Source organism: Rhinolophus ferrumequinum, chromosome 10 (genome assembly GCF_004115265.2).
Source record: "Rhinolophus ferrumequinum isolate MPI-CBG mRhiFer1 chromosome 10, mRhiFer1_v1.p, whole genome shotgun sequence".
Lineage (NCBI taxonomy): Eukaryota > Metazoa > Chordata > Mammalia > Chiroptera > Rhinolophidae > Rhinolophus > Rhinolophus ferrumequinum.
The window spans coordinates 27,163,642-27,186,372 of NC_046293.1; positions in this window are offsets into that span (position 1 = coordinate 27,163,642).

The following is a 22,731-nucleotide window of genomic DNA, read 5'->3' on the forward strand; positions in this document are numbered from 1 at the left end:
GCTAGTTCATAAGGTAGTTCTATTTTTAATTTTTTGAGGAACCTCCATACTGTTTTCCATAGTGACTACACCAATTTGCAATCCCACCAACAGTATATGAGGGTTCCCTTTTCTCCACATCCTTGCCAACACTTGTTGCTCATTGATTTATTGATGATAGCCATTCTGACAGGTTTGAGGTAATATCTCATTGTGGTTTTAATTTGCATTTCTCTGATGATTAGTGAGGTTGAGCATCTTTTCATACGAGTATGTCTATTGGACATCTGTATGTTCTCTTTGGAGAAATGTCTATTCAGATCCTCTGCCCATTTTTTAATTGCATTGTTTTAAGTTGTATGAGTTCTTTACAAATTTTGGATATTAACCCCTTATCAGATGTATCATCGGCAAATATCTACTCCTATTCAGTAGATTATCTTTTCATTTTGTTGATGGTTTCCTTGGCTGTGCAAAAACTTTTTAGTTTGATGCACTCTTATTTGTTTATTTTTTCTTTTGTTGCCCTTGCTCAGGGAGCTATATCATACAAAATATTGCTAAGAGCAGTGTCAGTGAGTTTACTGCCTGTGTTTTCTCCTAGGAGTGTTATGGTTTCGGGTCTTACATTTAAGTTTTTAATCCATTTTTAGTTTATTCTTGTATGTGATATAAGAAGATGGTCCAGTTTCATTTTTTTGACTGTATCTGTCCAGTTTTTCCAACACCATTTATTGAATAGACTATCTTTACTCCATTGTATATTCTTGCCTCCTTCAACATAGATTAATTGACCAGATAGATGTGGGTTTATTTCTGGGCTCTCTATTCTATTCCATTGATCTTTGTGTCTGTCTTTATGCCAGTACCATGCTATTTTGTTTACTATAGTCTTGTAGTATAGTTTGATATCAGGTAGCATGATATTTCCAACTTTGTTCTTCTTTCTCAAGATTGCCATAGCTTCTTGGGGTCTTTTGTGGTTCCACATAAGTTTTAAGATTATTTGTTCTAGTTCTGTGAAAAATGCCATTGGTATCTTGATAAGGATTACACTTAATCTATAGATTGCTTTGAGTGGTATGAACATTTTAATGATGTTAGTTTTTCCTATCCATGAGCATGGTATATGCTTCTATTTATTTGTATCTTCTTCAATATCATATAATTTTCTGAGTACAAGTCTTTTACCTCCTTGCTTAAATTTATTCCTAGGTATTTGTTTATGCAATTGTAAATGGAATCATTTTCTTAATTTCTCTTTCTGATAGTTTGTTGTTGTATGAAAATGCAGCCAATTTCTGAATATTAATTTTGTATCCTGCTATTTTACTGAATTCATTTATCAGTTCTAATAGTTTTTTGGTGGAATCTTTTGGGTTCTCTACATATAGTATCCTGTCATCTGCAAATAATGACAGTTTTACTTCTTCCACTCCAATTTGGATGCCTTTTATTTCTTTTTCTTGTCTGATTGCTGTGGTTAGGACTTCCAATACTATGTTGAATAAAAGTGGTGAAGGTGGATATCTTTGTCATGTTCCTGATTTTAAGTAAAATGCTTTTAGGTTTTTACCATTGAGTATAATGTTAGCTGTGGGTTTGTAATATATGGCCTTTGTTAAGTTGAGGTATGTTCCCTCTATTCCCACTTTGCCAAGAGTTTTTAATCATAAGTGAATGTTGGATTTTGTCAAATACTTTTTCTGCATCTATTGATATGATCATGATTTTTATTCTTCATTTTGTTTATGTGGTATATAACATTAATTGATTTGCGGATATTGTACTAATGTCACATCCCAGGAATAAATCCCACTTGATCATGATGTATGATCTTTTTATTAGGTTGTTGCAAAAGTAATTGCAGTTTAAAGGGTTAAAAATAAATGCAAAAACTGCAATTACTTTTATACCAACCTAATAACATATTGCTGAATTCAGTTTGCTAATATTTTTTGAGGATTTTGCATCTATGTTCATTGGGGATATTGGCATATATTTGTAATGTCTTTGTCTGATTTTGGAATCAGGGTAATGGTGGCCTCATAAAATGAACTTTGGAGCCTTCCCACCTCTTCAATTTTTTGGAATAGTTTGAGAAGGATAGGTGTTAATTCTTCTTTAAATGTTTGGTAAAATTCACCTGTAAAGCTTTCTGGTCCAGGACTTTTGTTTGTTAGGAGTCGTGATTGTTTGTTTGATTGATTCAATTTCATTGGTAATTCATCTGTTCAGATTATCTGTTTCTTCTTGATTCAGTCTTGGACTACAACATGTGGCAAGGCCATCTGCTTGCCACTGAAAGATCCTCTGGCAGTGTGCAAGTTTGTAAACCATCTTTTTATCCTAGACTCTAGTAGAATTACTGGCATATAGTAGTCAGGTAATAAACGTCTGTGAGCAGATTAAATGGTGCTGGAATTCTGTAAGATGTGTTTTCAATTCCTTTCCACAAACTTCTTGCCAGAGATAAGTCCCCTCAGGACAGCACATTAGAAGTCTCAAGAAGTGGGCAAAAGTGAGGTCATAGAAATCTTGGCCCTAAGAGGTACTGATTTCCATGGTTTAGCAACGGAGAGTAATTAATGGAACTTTTTCTATGAACTTGAGAAGAGCTTAGGCAGGAAAAATAAATGTAACCAAACTAGCCAAAATAGAAACAAAGATGATACACAAAAGACCTCCTAGTCTACCTAGGGCGCTAGACACCCTCCTCAGGGCCAGAAGCACCTCAGCACATGAGTCTACCTGAGCCCACAGGTGTTTCTGGCTGGAGTGGGTAATGAAGAACAACGTAGGAAACATTTTCTAACAGGAAAAACTCAAATAGTTTAGTTGCAGAGGCACGCATACAGGTAGGTACTGTATAAACAATTTCTTGGCACAGTGCATCTCAAACTTGAGCATGCATCAGAACCACCTGCAGGGCCTGACCATACGCAGATTGCTGAGTCCTATCCCCAGAGATTCTGATTGGGTAGGTTTGAGGTAGGCCTGAGAATTTGTATTTCTAACAAGTTCCCAAGTGGTGCTACTGGTCTGGGAACAACACTTGAGGACCACCACCCCAACACCCACTCCGCAACATTCTCCTCAACATATAATTTTGCCAGTCCTTTACCAAGGCAAGCAAGTTTCTCTGCAATCCAACATTTGTGTCTCTCTTTGCTGTCAACACCCCTCATTCTTTCACTGACTCGAATGACATTCTCAGATATGTGTTATGGGGATGGCGAAGGGACAAAAACACCTTCCCTTGATAGAGGTACTCCTTAACCATCACTCTATTTCTCTTTTTCTTACAAACTTCTAGAATTGTTTATATTGACTACTTTTATTTTCTCACCATTCATATACTCTTTAATGTCCTATAATCTTTCTTCTGCCCCCATCCACGACTTTACTCCTCATAAAAATTATTTGTAATTTTATGATCACCAGATCCAGTTGTTGTCAAACTTATTATGCGTCACAGATTTGATATTGTTGACCACCTGTACTCAATGCTTTAAGACAAAGCTCTATGTTTAGAACATTTTCCATATGTCCCCATCCCTTTACTAACCCATTTTGCTTTTCCTTACTAATACTACTTTCTCCCTTGTAATATTCTTGGTTAGTACTTACCCAAAAGGGATTAATTTCCCTTGCTAATAGAACCCCATTTTGGTTCAGGCATACAGATTAAGTAGGTGCCTTCATATTTCCAGGGCGTGAAGCGTGATTGATGTAAGCCAACATATTACAGCAGTCCCCAATTATCTGCGGGGAATATATTTCAAGACCCCCAATAGATGTCTGAAACCACAGATACTACCCAAAATTATGTATACTATGTTTTTTCTTATATATACTTACCTATGATAAAGTTTAATTTATAAGTTAGGCACAGTAAGAGATTAACAACTAATAATAAAACAACAATTATAACAATTGATTGTAATAAAAGTTATGTGAATATGGTTTCTCTTTTGCAAAATATTATACTGTACTCAGCTTCCTTCTTGTGATAATGTGAGATGATAAAATGCCTTAGTTAGTTGAGGATTTTCACCTTTTCACTGAAAGGAAGCACTTTACAGCTTCTCTTTGGCCTACTAGAATTGCCAGCCTCACTATTCCTGTGCTTTGGGGCTATTATTAAGTAAAATAAGGGTGACTTGAACACAAGCACTGTGCTACTATGACAGTCAATCTGGTAACCAAGACAGCTACTAAGTGGCTAATGGGAAGGGAACACCTACAGTGTGGAGACGCTGGACAAAGGGATGATTCATGTCCATGGGGGGACAGAGCAGGATGGCGCAGGATGGCGACAGATTTCATCATGCTACTCAGAACGGCACCCAATTTTAAACTTATGAATTGTTTATTTCTGGAATTTTCCATTTAATATTTTCACACTACAGTTAACTATGGGTACTTGAAGCTATTTATGAGTGACTACCTTATTCCTTTGCCCACTACTAGTGATTAAAGACAAGTCTATGGCTCTGTTCTGGCCAATGAGACAAAAGGAGAGGTTTGGTGGTAGTGGTGGTGGTGATAGGGAGAGGGCGGGATTCCTGGGAAACATTTTTCTCCTTCAGATAAAATGAGAAGCACAGGAAGATAACTTTACATGAGAATGTGATGCTTAGACTTATGGCAACGATTTTGTTACAATGAAGAATTACATCTAAGGACAAAAGCCAGCACATTAAAGATGTCAAAGCAGAAAGTGTAAAGCACCTGGGTTATCAACAACACTGTCTGGCAACTGAATTAACCAACTCCCGAATTATCTATAGTCAGACTTCTTACTATGTGAAATAATAAACTTCTGTTTAGTCTGAGTTAGTGCTTCTCAAACTTTAATGTGCATATGAGTCACGTGGAGGGCTTGTTAAAATGCACATTCTAACTTATTAGGCCTGGGGTAGAGCCTAGATTCTGCATTTCTGTCAAACTCCCAAGCAATGCTTGTGTTATTGCTCCAAGGACCACACTTTGAGTAGCAAGGATCTAAGCTATTTTAGTCAGGCATTCTGTTATCTACAGTCTAATGCATCCTGACTGAAAACACACCTCTAGCATCTACATACTACTCTGAGTATCTGCTTACAAACACAATTGAAGTGCCCCTCACAGATTCATTTAAAAAACAAACGGAAAAAAAAAAAAAAACCTTAAAGTCCAATGTTAAAGGAGAGAAAAAAGGAAAGGAAAAAAACTATTTTGAAGGCCATGATACCCAGGGTATTTTGCATCCTGCGTATATGTTGGACATGGATAGGTGATTATTGTTATTGTTGCATTTGGGGTGGCTATGAAGGAGGTTCGGGTACTAATTTTTTTTTCCTCTTTGTTTAGGTAGACTCCTGAAAAACATTTCTCTTCCTGTTTTTATAGAGAGAAATATAATTTCTCCTTGATTTTTTTCCCCAGTGGAGTTAAAAATAGCATGGATCTATTTATTTAGTGCCAATTTCCCTTAGGATGTCTGCAGATGTTAACCGATACTTCAAAGTCGATAAAGGAACCTCAGATTTTCACATTGGAGTGGGTGGGGAATAGAAGGCCCTTGATCCTTGTTAACTAACTTGGTTGGGTATCATCACTGTTGTTTTCACTGCTAAGAAAATTTCTCCTAATGAGAATATAAATCTTTTTATTTTAACGGTAGTTTTATAGCTACAGTAAACTCATAGGCATTAATTCACTCACTATCAAAATGTATATTTCTCAGAACTCAGACACAGAGGCTATTTAGCAGGATATGTTTGACATAAGAATAAATTAAATTAGCATGAAAAAGGAAAATTACACCTATTTACAACTGCCGAGAAGATGTCAGTTCATCAAAGTACATATTATTACCATTCTTGATTATTGACATTAGAGCAGGAAATTCATTTACTGAGTCATTAAAAATACTAACTGAGCACCACTTGTACACAGCAATTTAAATAATAGGGGTAAATACTAAAAAATAGAGCTCAAAGTCGGTTACATTTAAGAGACATGTGATGTAGTGAAAGACATTAGACCCATGCATAGAAAAAACTAGTTAATAGAGGAAAACAACCACATATGATAGTTTTGAGGAGCAGAGTGCCAGCTGAGCAGTGGGAACAGTAAGTGCTAGGTGTTCATAGGCGTCAGGTCCCTCAGCAGTTTGATTTCATGAAACAAGGAAGATTCCCTCACAGAAAGTTTGGAGAGGGAGAGAATTGGAAGGGCTTAGATGATCACAATATGAAAAGCGGGTAAATAAAAGGAAGAAGAACATACTATTCAAGGACGACCCAAGAGAAAAAGCATGTCCAGGGACCAGTGAGCAGGCTAATCTGACTGGAGCAAAGATTTCAGATGGTGCAAAGTAAGGAAGTCATATTTTAGTAGTGTTAAAAAATATTCAAGATTTCATCAACAAATCCCCTGGGAGAAATTGAGATTGGAAGTTTGACTGATCAGCATCTAGTAGCATTTAGTAAAGTTTAAAATGCACGTATCATATGTGCTGGTCAGCATCTTCCAAGAAACAGAATGTGCTCTCACCCTGGGTCATCGAGGATTATTTCCAAAAACACGGATAAGGTTAATGGAAACTTTAAAAAGCAACAAGGGTAGCAAAAGCAGGGGAGCTTGGGGAATAGCATTGGTACCCCTGGGACTGAAAGGACAAAACGAAGGAGTGGTCACCAGATCCACAGAACCCTAGGAGAGAAAGGAATGCAGCCAACCCTCGGAGACCCAGAGACCCAGCCCAGTGGATGGGAGCCAAGAGCATAAACACTCCTACCCTCTGCCTTCCTGCTAGCACCTCTCATTGGCCAAATCCAACAAGAAGCCATAGGGAAAGGGAATTCATTGATGCAGTCCATAAAGGTTAGCTTCCCGGGCTGGAGCAAGGTGGAGGAAAGAGATCTGAGGGGCCAATGGAAACCATCCAGCGGATGACATGACCCACAAGTCTATTTCCAGGTTTCCACCCTATAGAAACTCTTCCATGTATGTAAAGGACAAGCACAAATACTGCCTTGCAGTGCTGTTCATAGTAGCCATAAATTGGGGGGAAATCTGAATGTTTATCAACAAGGGGCTAGATAAATGAGGTATATTCATTTATTAGATTACAGTGCAGTCATTAAAATGATTGAACTAGATAGAGACAACTATCTGTGTGCATGTGTTTGTGTGTGCGTGTGTGTTGAGAGATACATGCAGTATAAGAGATAACTGTGTAAAATATTTAAAACAAACAGAAAAAGTAATTATTGTATATTGTTTACACCTATATGTATATGGAGTAAAAGTATAAAAACATAAGTAGAATATGTGAAGTCAGAGAGATGAAAACTCTGATAGTAGTTTCCTCTGTTAAAGGAGAAAAAGGGAATGAGAAAAAGGGAAGATGGAAAAAGGAGCCTTCAATGGTATTCTTTCTTTTAGAAAGATCTGAAGGAAATATAACAAGTCTAGTGAAAAGTGCTATGAAGGGAGAAATAAAAGGCAGAGGAAGGAGATAGAGAATGAGGTTGGGTAATATTTGAAATTTAGATGAAAGTGATCACAAAAGTCCCTTTTGGGGGAAGTAACATTAGAGCAGAGACCCAAATGAAGGGAGGGTAAAGCATTTGAGTATCTGGGGCACTAGTACTCCAGGCTGAGGGAACAGCAAGTGCAAAAGCTGAGGGGGCAGCATGTTTGGCCCATTTAAGCGACAGGCCAGTGCTGATGGAGAGCAGTAAGCAAAGGGGAAGCTGATAGGAAAGAGCTCAGAGGACTAGGCAGAAACCAGGTCTGGTAAGGAGCTGTAGGCCACAGTAATGACAGCAGTAAGAGGGATGGGGTGTGGGGAGAAAGAAACAAAGGGAGGCACTTAAGGAAGGGCAGCTTGGACTTCATGAGTGCCTCGTTCCGGGGCTAGAGAGAGGGAGGAGACAAAGAGAATGTCAAGTATTCAATTCACTCTGATAGGAAGAATGTGATGGTGATATCTACTGATGGAAACAGGACAGTGTAGAAACTGAAAAGATAAAAAATGTAGTTTGGAGGAAGAAATCTAATAAAGTTAAGGGAAAATATCAGGGTACTATAAGTTATTTTTCAGTTTATTTGAATTTTACTAGCTTCTTTCCCAGAAGCTCTTGGAAAATTTCTTTTCCATGTATTTTTCTACCTCATGGGCCTATATTAAATCATAGTCCTGGAGCAAACACTGAATCAATCAAAGGATGACAGAGATGCTAATTATACTTGTTTCACACTTCCTTTTTCCTTTTAGCTGAAAAACCACCACTTTTCCCGTTTTAGCTGAGAACTTGGCCGCTTACTAGTTTCTCATTTGGCTTGCCATGGCCATGTGACTAAGTTCAGTCAATGGGATGGAAGGAAAGTGATGTATGTAACTTCTTGATCAGCTTCTTAAAGACAAACAACAACAACAACAACAACAACAACAACAACAAACCAGCGACAACTGCTTGCACTGAACTGTCCCTTTGCTCTTCCTGCAGGCAAAACATGGATGTGGAGCTGAGTCAGCCTCAACCACATGAGGAGGGCTGTGCCTCCAAAGATCGTGATATATAAGGAATCTGTATTCCTTAATGGTAGGCAGAACAGAACTACCCAGCTGGCCCTGGATCTCTGAGCACTGACTCTCATGAGAGTTAGGGGTGAATTTCCACCTTATTTAAAGCATTATTTTGGGGTTTCTTTGTTACCATAGGTTGGCCTTTACCCAAATTAATACACTAGGGGGATGGGGTAAACTGATTGGTTTAATCCAGTCAGGGCCCATGTCCAGGGGTTGGGGGTAGGGTCTGCTTCCCCTGAAGCACATAGGTTTTAGAGAGGAAGGTGAACCTCTGAATGAAAAATCAAGGTGCTTTTCCTTGAAGAAAAGAAGAAGGGACGGACATTGAGTAACTGAAAGCAGAAACTGTCCACTATCCCCTAGAACAGGGTTCCTTGACTTTGGCCCTAGAGTCATTCCTCAGTACCCATAGGGTATCTGTTCCAGGAGCCCCCGGAAGGATAACAAAATCTGCAGATGCTCAAGTCCCTTACATAAAATGGCATAGTATTTGCATATAACCATGCACACTTTAAATCATCATTAGATTACTTATGATACCTAACACAATGTAAATGCTAATGGAAATAGTTGATGTACTGCATTGTTTAGGAAGTAATGACAAGAAAAACAGCCTGTACGTGCCCAGTACAGACACAATCATCATAGGCCTAACTACATAGTACATGCCAGCAAGAATGTAACTTTTTTGGTGGGGGGCAGATATTTTCAATCTGCGGTTGGTTGAACCCATGGATGCAGAACCTGTGGATACGGAAGGCCTGCTGTATTGTGATTTGGGGTTGGATAATTCTTTGTTGGGGTTGAGGGAGATGTCCCGTACATTGTAGGATGTTAACAGCATCCCTGGTCTCTACACACTATATACCCCCCTGTCATCAAGTAAAAATGTCTCCAGACATTGCCAAACATCCCCTAAGGGGCGAAAATCTCCCCTGGTTGAGAATCACTGCTGTAGAAAGAGCACTGAAGCTGCCTTTTCTGCCTCTCACTTCTAGTCTTTTTCTCACTCAGCTGGTAGATTTCCTTTTGAAACAAAAATATGCCATGCTTGAAAACAACAGCTTTGTTCTGTATACTCCTGGGGTAAAATCTAAACTCTCAAACAAGGCTTACAAAAACCCCTCCCAAAAACCTACCTTGCTACAGTCGTGTACAATCCTATTCCCATGAACCCATTGTTCCAGTGATTCTGAGTTTCTCACTGTTCTCAAAGTTGCCATGCCTGTTTACTCATATGCTTCTGTACACACTATTCTTTCGGCCTGGAGTGCCATTCTCCACTTTTCTTTTAGGGAAACTCCCATAAACTCTTCAAGACCTAACTCACACATAACTTCCCCTATTTAAAGAAAGGACCTTAAATTTTCTAAGAAAACTTTGTTTCTCCGTACTACTTTGTTCACATCTGTAGGGTCATCCATTGTGCAATTTGTTGTAATTGTTTGTGTATTAATTACCTTTGAATCCCCAGTTCCTAACGCAATGCCTAACAGAGAAGTTGTTCAGTCACTGCTTGTTACATGATTGAGTGAAATGAGAAAAACTGTCACAGTAGTACCTTCAACTTTAACCAGTAAAAGCTAGCTTGGCCAGAGATCACTGGCTTTAATTAACTCAGACTGGGTTTGCAGTAGGTGTCTGTCACAGAACTGGAAAGCAGGTGGAAGGCAAACTTCAGGACATGGAATGACATTTTTTCAGCACTGTGCCTTGGTAGTCCATGCATCAGTGAGCATGAAGTCTTCAAGCCGTCATTTCTAGCTGCTGCTGCCAGGGAGATATTGAATGATGTCCCACAGAAAGCCTCAGTTTGTTATACGCAAACCTGTGAGGGTACACTGCCAATGGTTTGCCTCTCAGTATGTGGACTCAGTCTTTTCAAACAAATCCATTCCTTTGTTATCTTTGTAAAGCCTAGATTTAAAGAATTTAAAATATATGTTATAGAGATATAGACATATCTAATACCTGGACCCTATGTGTCTTATGGGAGTATCTGAATCAAAATTCTGGTATCCAGATAGCACAAAAATTAGAAGAGTATCTCCTTTCACAGAATTACAAGGCTCATTTTCATTGGGCCACATGTCTCTCTCCGCTTTAGGGCAGTCGTACCAGAACATGCCCACTCCACCCTAGAAACAGCCTCCAAACTGCCTTAGCTACTTCTCATCACTAGTCTTCTTCTCACAAGACTAGCAGAATAACCTTTCTGTTAACACAAATATGCCAGGCTTGAAAACCATAGAGTCTGTTTAGGATAATGCAAACTATGCAGTTAGGTCTGAGAATCATAAAAGTGTCACAAATGATCCACCAACTTTGGTGGATTTTTTAAATCTAAAAATATTAATTCTGTATTGACTTTACAGGATGAAGGTCCACTTTATACCATGAATCAACCAGATGGAAGTTCAAGAGCGAGAAAGATGGAGAAAGGGCAGGGAGAGAGAAAGTCCCCTGAGTTGGTGAGGGACAGAAGCTCTCAGGGCCCCCACTCACAGCTTACTTGCCCTTGTCCAGTGGATCTCAACCCTGCCTGCATATAAGGACCAGCTGGGGAACTTACAAAAGTATGAAGTTGTACGTCTGAAACTTATATGTTATTAACCGATGTTACCCCAATATGTTTAATTTTAAAAAAAAACAAAAGGATGAATAAAGATTTGAAAAATACAGATGCTCTGGATCCAAGTAAATCAGAATCTTGAGGGATGGTCAGTATAGCCACTGCTTCGTATCCAATCATACAACTGGAGCCTGACAAGTCTTCTGATGCATAAACACAGTGCTTACCCCATGGGAGGGAAGCGGAGCATGGTGACAGTTCCACCAGGAGTATATTGCTCACCCCCCTTTGCCCCTTCTAATTCTCCACGCCCATCAAAAAAAAAAAAGAAAATAGGATAGTGTTATGGGACGCAGCAGGAGGGATGCTGGGCAGGGAAAAATGAAAAATAATTACTAAAGTTGGTAGAATTGTGGCCAGGGCTTAAAGGTCATACACTGGGCCGAAACAGCAATTACTAGCTGCCTAAGTCTTATTTTAGTTCAGGACCTGGGTGGAGTGGAGCTTGAACCTGTAAGTAAACAAAGCTGGAATGCAGGATCCAACACAGAGAGTAGCAAAAGGTGTGGGCATATTTTCTTTAAATGAAGAGCATAAAAATCGGGAGGGAAATTCCCAGTTTTCTCCTGTTAAGGTTAATACTTTATGTATAATGTTGGAAATTTGAAGGTAAACATTTATAATTCGCCCCAAAAGTTTCAATTGTGTTATATAATGTATGGTCAATTGGATTGAGCTCTGATTCATAATCCATATGTGTAATAGTTTCTTAACCATAAACGGTATTGTGTTTGTCAGCGTTATGATTTCAGGCTTGAGAAGAAAGTGACCTCTGCTTTGACTCCCTCCTACTCCAACAGAGACAAACCAATAAAATCAGTGCAGCCTCATTTTTACAGGCGGCATATACAGATGTGGTTCAGAGGAGTTGCTGCTCCAGGTGAGAAAGCCTTGCCTGAAGATCAAATACCCAGCTGTTACTGTGAGTTCCCCTTGCGCTGGGCTCCGGCAGGTCTGGAGGAAACAGGTCTGGAGGAAACATGGGTCTTTACTGAAGGTCCATCAGGCAAAATGTCCCTGAGAAACATTGATTCTTACCTCCATACGCCCAATTCCCTATTTTATGGGAGTAGAGAAAGCAGTAAAAAACAATAATAATAAGTAGTGACTTCAATTTATTTCTCCTATGTAGGGTCTGTGTTGGATATTTTATTTAATCTGCACCATAACCCAATGAGGTAGAAATTATCACCAGGTCACTTGGCTGAACTGAGTCTATCTTTCAGATATATCTCTGAAACCCAGGTTTTCCCACTTTTTTGTGGGTGTGGATAAAATCCACAGCCCCTTGAAGTGGGGGACTGTGTGCTCTGGTTACTTAAGTGCCTCAGATCACCCACAATTCCAGAACCTGGGATTCGCGCCTGAGGCCCAGCTGCTGAATCTCCCTGTTGTCAAGGGCCTCTTAGACCTCTTCCAATCACCTGCCAATTGCCTGCCCTACTCCAGCTTGAGCTGATCCTCAGATTCTACTCTGATTTGGTTTCTAGGAGTGAGAGTCCATCCACCTTTTCCCCTTAGGCTTATCTTCTGGGCGTGGCATATTCGCAAAGGCTTAAGCCCTTAGCTGCGCACCTACTAGGTCCTGGCCAGTGGCCTGTGTCTGATCCCACTGGTATGCCTGATTTCTGGCAAATCCTGGTTGTAGTTTGGGCTCTGTCTGTGAAGGAGAGGACTCTTCAGACTCCACACACGTGGTTGGATATTTAATCAGTGGTTATGCGTAGAAGTTGTCATACTTATATGTGCTGTAGCAAAAGAAATGTAAATTGTGGGTCCTTGTCCTTGTAAGCGTTGGAAGCTCCTGTGTTAAAAATATAAATGTGGTATTTAAAAAAAAATAACTTGTGCTTTTCTAAGTATAAAAATGATATTTGAGTTTTTTATAGACAAATGCAAAATACAGATAAATATAAAGAAACAAAATCACCCAAAGTTCAATAACCCAAATATGGATAATCACTGCGCACAGTTTGATATATTTGGTAAATTTTCTTTAAGCATACATAAACACAGATACAGAAAGTACCAAAAAAAATGTATACACATTTTAAGGAAAAAAAAGATGAAAATTGTAATACTCAATATATACCAATAACAAAAGATGAATACAAGTCATGTATACATTTTTTTGGCACCCCCGGTATATACAAAATTGGGATTATACCTAATATGGTCTCATATTTCATTTAATATTACCCTGCTAGCACTTCCCCATATTATTAAAATTCTTTTTTTCCAGCTTTATTGAGGTATAACTGACAAAATTATATTTAAAATGTACAATGTGATGCTTTGATATACATGTACCCTGTGAATGATCACCACGATCAAGTCAATTAACATATCCATCACCTCACAGTTACCTTTCTGTGTGTATGAGAATGTTAAGATGTACTCTCTTGCAAATTTCAATATACAGTATCATTAACAGTAGTCACTACATTGTGCATTAGATCCCCAGAACTTACTTGTATTCATCTCACACTTGAAAGTTTGTGCCCTTTGATCAACATCTCCCTATTTCCCCCAACCCCACCCCCCGCTTCTGGCAACCACCATTCTACTCTGTTTCTATAAATTTGATTTTTTTTTTCAGTTTCCACGTATAAGTGGAAACTTAAAAAACAAACACCATATAGTATTTGTTTTCTCTGTCTAGCTTATTTCATTTAACATAATGCCCTCAAGGTCCATCCATGTTGTTGCAAATGGCAGGATTGCCTTCTTTTTATGGCTATATTTCACTGTAGATAGATAGATAGATAGATAGATAGATAGATAGATAGATAGATAGATAGATAGATAGATAACAGATACATAGATACATAGATACATAAATAGACACCACTTTTTCTTTATCCATTCATCATTGGATGGACACTAGGTTTGTTTCCATATCTTGGCTATTGTAAATAATGCTGCAATGAACATGGAAATGCAGATATCTCTGAAAGATAGTGATTTCATTTCCTTTGGAAAAATACCCAGAAGTGGGATTCTGGGTCATATGTTAAATTCTACTTTTAATTTTTTTGGGAACCACCATACCGTTTTCCGTAGTGGAAACCATAAATACCAGTTTATAGTCCCAACAACAGTACACAAGGGTTCCCTTTTCTTCACATCTTCACCAGCATTTGTTATCTCTTGCCTTTTTGATAACAGCCATCCCAACAGGTGTGAGGTAGTATCTCATTATGGTTTTGGTTTGCATTTCCCAGATAATGAGTGATGTTGAACACATTTTAATGTACCTGTTGATCATTCATGTCTTCTTTGGAAAAATATCTATTTAGGTCCTTTGCCCATTTTTTAATTGGGTTATTTGGTCTTTTTGCTATTGAGTTGTAAGAGCTCCTTATATATTTTGTTTATTAATCCCTTATCTGATTGCAAATATTTCTTCAATCATGATATGCAAATATTTTATCCCATTCCATAGGTTGCCTTTCCATTTTGTTGATCATTTCTTTTGCTGTGCAGAAGCTTTTAGTTTGAAGTAGTTCCACTTGTTTATTCCTGCTTTTGTTTCTTTTGCTTTGAGTGTCATATACAAAAAATCATTGCGAAGACCAATGTCAAGGAACTTTTCCCAAAAGTTTTCTTCTAGGAGTTTTATGGTTTCATGTCTTAAATTTAAGTCTTTAATTCATTTTGAGTTGATTTTTTTTGTGTATAATTTAAGATGATGATCCAACTTTATCATTTTGCATGTGAATATCCATATTTTCCAACATCATTTATTGAAGACACTGTCCTTTCCCAATTGTGTATCCTTGCCAACTTTGTTGAAAATTAGTTGTTTGTCTTCATTAAATTTTTTTTAAATGTGTTCACTAACTATATAACATTCTATGCACTATGAATTATTTAACTAATCCTATTCAGAGACTTAGGTTGAGTCTATTGATAAATGTGCTGCTACGGACATATTCTGCTTTAATTTTTAAGTGCAAGTCTGTGTTCTGAGAATGGAATCATAGGAATTATTGGGACAATCAATGGAATTATTGGGACAAAAAGTAAGATTATCTAAGGCAGTGGTTAAAGAATTTTTTAGTCTTAGGACCCCTTTACACTCTAAACTATTGTTGAAGACTTAAAGAGATTCTGTTTATATTGATTATAGCTATTAATATTTACTATATTTGAAATTAAACATAAGAAATTTAAGAATATTTCTTCATTTAAAAATAACAATAAGAAACCCATTATTTTAAAATAAATGGATGAATTAGTGAGAGGTAGAAGTTAAGTATGCAACTTTCCTGCCAGCGCCTGAAGAAATTCTTAAGTTTCTAGTGGTCCCATTCACTGAAATGGAAAATGGACAAGCAGGGGTGTGGGAACGAGGCAGCCTTAATGGAAGTACAGGTAGGAAAGATGGTGAGTCTGAGGGAAAGTCAGCCAGTCTCCCTAGAGGACACTCAGAAAATTTCAGAGAGTCTAGTCCTCTAGGTGGAAGTTCAAAGGCTTATGCCACTCTCTTCCTTCTCACACTTCTAAAATACCTGCTTTATAGAGTTAAAAATACCTGATTTACAGAGTCCTTTTTCAAACATTAAGCCACTTATCCTCAAACCCCAAAGATGAGATAGGCTAGAGAGATGAGAATTCTCAATCTATTCATGAGGACACCGAAAGCTGAGAGGGAGGGGCGGGGGGGAGGTGGGAGGGAGAAAAGGACACTGTGGGCAGTGGACCCCAAGTTAGAGTTACTACATTAGGACCCAATTGTCCTGACTGCTAGTCCGGTGGGTACGCTCATTGATTCTGGAAAGTGAAAATCGTTGCTTCAATGGTCTGTCTTCTAAATTGACTGCTTCTAAAGGTGATTAAAAAGTATAAAAAGTACAAGCTGCTCCCTAGGCTACTAGGCAGTTGCCTAGTTGTCTCTTGGGGTAGTCGGACCCCTCCCACCTTTTATTTTCCACTGAGAGATTGAACACCTAAACAGACAATGGCCAAACCGTATACAACAATAGAACTCTAACCCACAACCTCTGCCACAATCAGCTCGAGAAGCCTCACCACTTGGCTTCCAACTCAGGATTTCCATCCCCTTTATATCCAGGACCAACCAGAGAAAGCCAAAATTCTTCCCAAACCAACCACATGAAGATGCTGAGCTTCTCGGTAGCACACCTCCACCTTCCCCATGCCAGCAACCTCCAATCAGGGCCTACCTGCAGCGTTCCTTTTTTTTTTTTTTTTTTAACTATAAAGCTTCCCCACTCCTCTGTCTGGCTTGAGTCTCTGCCAAATTCAAGTGATGGTGGCTGACTCCCTTACTAAAGCAAGCTCTGAATAAATAGCCTCTGTGCTCATTTGGCTTGTCTTCATTTATTTCCACACCACTGAATGGATAATGGATGACGTGATATAGCCAAGTTATGAAAAAGTATTAGTTACTGAACATTTGTAAAGTGCTTTACAATCATTTTAGTATGCCTTGTAAACACCTTGTGAAATACCAATATCCCCATTTTAGAGCTGAGAAAATTGAGAAGGAACCAGGAGATTAAGTGATTTGCCCAGAGCTGGGATCAGAACATAAGCCCCCTGTGTTTGAGGTCGGTTGTTTATCCACTGAGCTCAGCTGCACTTTGGAACATTACCATTTTAAAGCATTTTACTCTGGGTTGAGTGAATATTAAGAAGTAGATCCCATTTCAGTCTGGCAGGCGCTAAAGTATTGTTTTTAGTTTGTTTTTCTAAGTTTTAGTAGACGACATATGGGCTCCATTAACTTTACTATGTAGCACAATTTTGAAGATGGTTTCTTCTCCAAAATATTTTTCACTGTAATTTAACATTTTAAAGTTCAGTACACACCATTCACCCTTGATACTTGTTTTTCTTAAAGTTGTGCCCTTTTCCTCTCCACTGCAGGGGGGAGGAGGGGAGGTCAGAAAGCCAGCCAGAGGTATGTTCTGTTTTTGTGGCTGGGTGGGGTGAGGGGAGGGCAAATGTCACTGGTTCCCAATCTGGACAAAGTCCTCAGAATGCAAGAGCTTTCTTTCTTTCTTCCTTTCTTTAAAGATAAGAAGCCAAGTTTTAAGATGGCTGATGATGTTGACTAAAGAGGATGTGAAGAAAAACTGAGATATGCAGAACCTGACTTGAGAATGAGAATGGGGGCAGGTGGGAAAGGATGATTCTTCATAGCTCCTTGCTGTCTGCAGAATCTACCTGGGGACATTAGAGCAGAAGCCTATGGGGCAGCAGCATTTAGCCTGTGTGCCACTGTACCTGGTCAGCCCAGAGTAGAACAGCCTCCTGGTTTATTAGGTGCCACCGACTGAGGCTTATAGACTCAGTACCACCTATAATTTCATTAAATTTTAAACAATAGCCTCCATTTGCTGGCTCATGGTTCATCTGCCCAGTCCCCTCTCATTCACCTATTCACCCTCACTCACTTACTCACTTATAAACTTATGTATTAGCTCCAAAGTCTATATATTCTACATGATCGTTTCACATATTGTTGTTTTTTTCAAGCTTATTATGCATATGCCTGCATAAAGGGTCTGCAAATGTGTGTGATCAGGTATGTGTTGCGAGAGCTGGTGAGAGTTTTCTTTTTTCCTCTGATGGTGCGAGTGAGTGGCTTTCAAAGATGGTGAGAACAGGCCGAGTCTCTGAGGAGACAGGCAGCCCAGAAGCAGAGTCTGCGCATTCCTTGTATCTCCCTATTTCGCGTTGGAGCAAAGCCTCTGAAGGCAGAGGGGGTGATGGAGGGAAATACGGGTCTGAAGAGTAGAGGGTGGTGCTGGGAAGAGATGGAGGATGGCACAGGCTGGACTTGTGGACGGTCCATCACTCCTAACTTTTATCATTCTTATCTGGCTGCATTTGGGGTTCCTTTCATCCTACAAAAGAAAGGCCAAAGCCCTTAGAGCTTAGATGTGTAGAAGATGTTAAAATTACCAGATGTTTACTACTCACTCACCTCTTCAATGCAGGGGCCAGCAGGAGTTGTCTCTGCAGAAAAAGGAAGGATGGAGCAGCAGGGATGAGATTGGGCGAGTCCTTTCATTCTCTGAGCTGTATTCTTCTTATCCTGCACTACAGCCCTAAAGAGAGAGAGATCAAAAGAAATAGAAGACAAAATGTTACTCTTACAGGCACTTTTAATATTGCTGGGAAGACAAATTATCCACATAAAAGGTGAAAATAAATATACCTTGCAGAGGTAATTCTGTGGGTCCTTGATAAGGACAGTATTTGCATATAATCACTGAAACAGAATTTAGTCTTTAACAAGTCTTATGTGTCCTCATTTTCTATTATTTAAATGTAAATGTAAACGTATTCTCCTTGAGAATAGATGAAAAACAAATGTTAACTAAAGACATTATAAATTACATTATATACAATGAGATTGAAACTCAAAATTGGACACCTGCCCCCGCACCCTGTGTCTGGGTGTGTGCATCACTAGGTGCATTATTTCCATAAAGACACAGGTGCTCACAGTAGTACAGTATGGTGGAAAGGATGTAGAATCAGAAAGCTGGAGCTCTCAGTTTTAGTTTTGACTCTTTTGCTAAGCAACATCAAAATCGGGGGACAGATAACTTAGATTCTGAGCCTTATTTTGGCTATAAAAGTACTCTAAAAGTTATCTTAAAAACATAAGAGCACAAAGAAAATCATGCTGTCAGCTCACCCTCTCTATAAGCTAAGTAAACTGTACTACTTCAACCCTAAGGAGAGAATGAAACAAAATAAAAATACTTACCTACTGGTTCCTCAGCACATGGTCTTGGTTAAGTGTATGCACTTCCTCACAGTGCACCTGGATTGTATCCCATTCTCCTAAAACATGCATAGAAGGGGGGTCTTAACTGGGTTTTCTTTTCATGATATGGAAGCTGTTGCATGTATAGCCCTATCACATTACTGCTCGTTGCTGAAAGGAATGAACTTCAATGAAGAGGTTTTAAAATTCACTCATGGTCATTTATGGTGTGTCTACTATGTGCCAGGCACACTATTAAGTGTGGGAGAATCAGAGAAGCACTGCTCTCAAACATATCACAGTCTAGTGGTGGAACATGTAAACCGATAGCCTAGAAGATACTATGGAAGTGTCTTGCTAATGGTATAAATCAAGAGCCGTGCCAAAAATTCAGGAGAAATAAATAAGAGCTCTCCTGGGAGACTCTGGGAAGCCGGTGATGTTTGAGTTGAGTCTTGAAAGGTGAGTGGAAATTTGCCAGGTGAAGCTAGGGAAGGGCATTTGCAAGCAGAGGGAATCTCACAGCTCACGAAGGCGCCATGCATGGATAGTGAATAGGGGTGGATAGCTGCAGCCCAGGTTTTGTGGGAAGGAAGCTCGATGGGAGGACAGTCAGGTTGGGGCTAGGGTGTTGGGAACCTTGTTTTGCAACACTCAATGGGTAATCCCCCTTGCAGGCAATGGGGGGCGCAGAGGTGTGTGTCGTGCACGATGCATTGTGTGTGTCATGCTTTTAACGTGCCTGGAAGTCACGTGGAGGGAGTGTGTAACTTAGGAGTAGAGGAAGGAGAAAGGTTAGGGAGACTAAACAGGAAGTGGCCGTGGGAAGTGTTGACTCTGAGAAGCATATTTGAAAAGCAGTAGGTAAACTGCTTGGTAAACACTGGATGTGGAGGCTGAGGGAGAGGGAGAAGTAGAGGATGCCTTTGAAGTTGCTCAGTATAAGGGAGACTGGGGGGCTATGAACTGAGGGGTGTGAACCCAGGAACAGGATGGCTTCTCTATTCTAATGTGCCTCCGACTAAAGAGTGACAATTCCCTTTGGCCCAGGTGATAGATAGGTGATCATACAAGAAGACAGGATGTCAGCAGCCGAGAAGGTGGAGGAAGCCTACCCTAGAATGAGACCCCTGATCTCCTAAATTCCATGCTTTGGCTCGGGATATGATTCAACTCAAAAAAAATGAAAAAGCTGTTATCTAGAATATGTCTGATCTACTGTAATTTTTTTTTTTTTTAGCTATACTGTGTATCATTCCAGTTATAAAACTGTAAAGAATGGGAACTCTGGAGCCAGATTATTTGGGCAAGTGATTTCAAGCGAGTCACTTAAACCTCTCTGTGCCTCAGATCGCTCATTTGAGAAATAAGTATAAAAATTCATGAGGTTGTTGTAGGAATGAGTTTGCATATGTAAAAGTGTGCCTGGCACATAGTATAAGGACGTTTACTATCATTATTAATAAATAATGGGATACGTGACTAAAACTCGTGCAAAATAAGTTAGAGATGTATTATCCCAGAACGGATTGGAAGTGGGCAGCTCCACGGTTGGTGTTGCTTAACCAAGTCTTCAAGGACCAGAATCTCCCCATATCCCACCTTGCCAGACTCAGCTTGTTAGTGATTTCTAGGGTGGTAGGAAGGCTGCAGTAGCTCCAAGTTATCTAGTCCTTACATGACCAACATACCAAGCAAGAAATAATGGGTTGGGGGAGAAAAGGGCTTTCTTCCCTCTGCAGCCCTCCCTCATCAAGGATCTCTCCTAGAAACCCCCAGTAGGTTTCCTTTCAGCTACAAATGGGTCACAGGCCCATCACTAACTGCAAGAGGGCTGGGAAAGAATCAGACTCTTCTAACCTACAACATGAGGCAAAACTGGAGCTGTTACATGGATAACCTGTAGGGTCCACCAAAATCCGGGAACCAAAGAGTTTCAAGGATGCCTCACTCAGGCCAGAGGTAATTGAGAAACAAGAATGTAGCAGTATTATTCATCCAGAGAGTATAAGACATAGGCTCAATTTTTCAGAGGCCATTATCATAAGGATAGCTTTTTAACCCACGTGAGTATCTTGGTGAAATATGGAGAGAAGATATTTTGGAGCACAGGGGACCACAGTAGTCTTCTCACTTGTTCTGGCTGTCACCTTCCCTTCCCACAAACCAAAGGAGGGGGCCCATAATTCAGAGCACCTTGTCTAAAAGGTTGGCTAGGCTAGTCGCTGTTAAAGTTATTTAAACGAAAGCAAACGCAGGCTTCCCCCTCCCTCCCTATCCCCCCCCAATGCCCCAAGCAGCAGTCTCACCCCTGTGACAGGGGTCAGAAGCAGAAAGGGCAGTGTGAGAAGAGCTACTCTTCTCCTTAGAAGCAGGTCTTAAATCCAATGGTTCCCTACAATCTACATCCGTCCCCATAGTCACGGCCAGATTTGGGGCCCACACCATCTCTCATGGGGACTACTGCTACGGCCTCTGGTCTGGGCTCCCCATCAAGTTCTCCATCACAGAAAGACTGTATGCAGCAAGGTGGACAGAGAGAGAGCTACACGAGAACCAGGAGAAAGCTTTTATAAACATCCACAGAAAGCCTTATTGCTGTGAACCAATTCTTTTAACAAAGAGGGGAGAAATTTTAAAGTTCTGAGGCACTTTGTTACTAATCTAATTCTAGTTACATGTGGCTTATCAATAAATACTTGTTCAATTAAATTCATTCAAGGTTTTATTTATTCAACCTACTTAAAGCTTATGTAAACCCCTTGGAGATTTGTGTCACGCTATTACGTTGGAAAAATATATGAAAAGTAATCTTCTCAATCGACCAGCTTCCTCTTAATGAACGGAATAGGGAGAGGTTCCAGGAGAGGAGATGGGGAAAGAAGAGGTGAGGAAGAAAGAGAAGAAAAGCCTGTTTCTGTCATTTCCTACATCGGTCTTCCTTACTGTACTTATTAACCAGCTACTGCCCTCTAGCGCTCACTGCATAACGTTCTCACCTGAATTCCATTTTATCACCAGGAAGGGACCACACCTCTTGTTTTGCAGATAAGCAACTGAAGTCCGGATAAGTGAGATGTCAGACTGACCCGGGTGGCCTCCTGGATGCTCAGTGACCCACTATAACTTGCCTGGCACACTCTGAATATGAAAAGCATTTCTGAGACCTTTCAATAACTAATCAATAAGTTACAGCAGACTCATTTAATAATAATTTTAAGTGCTATCTATTATTACCAATGTTATTCTAAATAAAGCCAAAACTGACGGTTGGTCAAGTTGAGCTAAGGATTTATAAATATTATTACATTTTAAACTTAGTAAAGTTTAGAAAACGCCTTGTCACGCGGGGTCTCTGGTCCCGCTCCCCGCATAAGAACACAGGATATATAGAGGCCAAAAAGGAACACCCACGGAGCCATGGATGGGGGTTCATACCACTATAGTCTCACTGGCAGCCGGGTTGGAGACACAGGAAGCAGGAGCCACATGATGCGCTCCTTGCCGCCCACTTCTCTGCCAACCACCCAACCCACGTAGCCGCGGCAGTTATATTAGTGGCTAATGGCTAACCGGTAACAGCTGATGGCCAACTAGTCACAGCTGATGGCCATCTACAATCCGAGCCACCACCTTACCACGTGAAGCCGAGAGCCTGGAAACTGCTCTCTGGGACTCTGTCCCCACACACCTACATTATTATTTTTTTTTAAGTTAACTAGAACAAATCCAAAGTAGATTTGGCCATTTATCAGAACTGAGTTGTCACTGTCTTCATGTAGG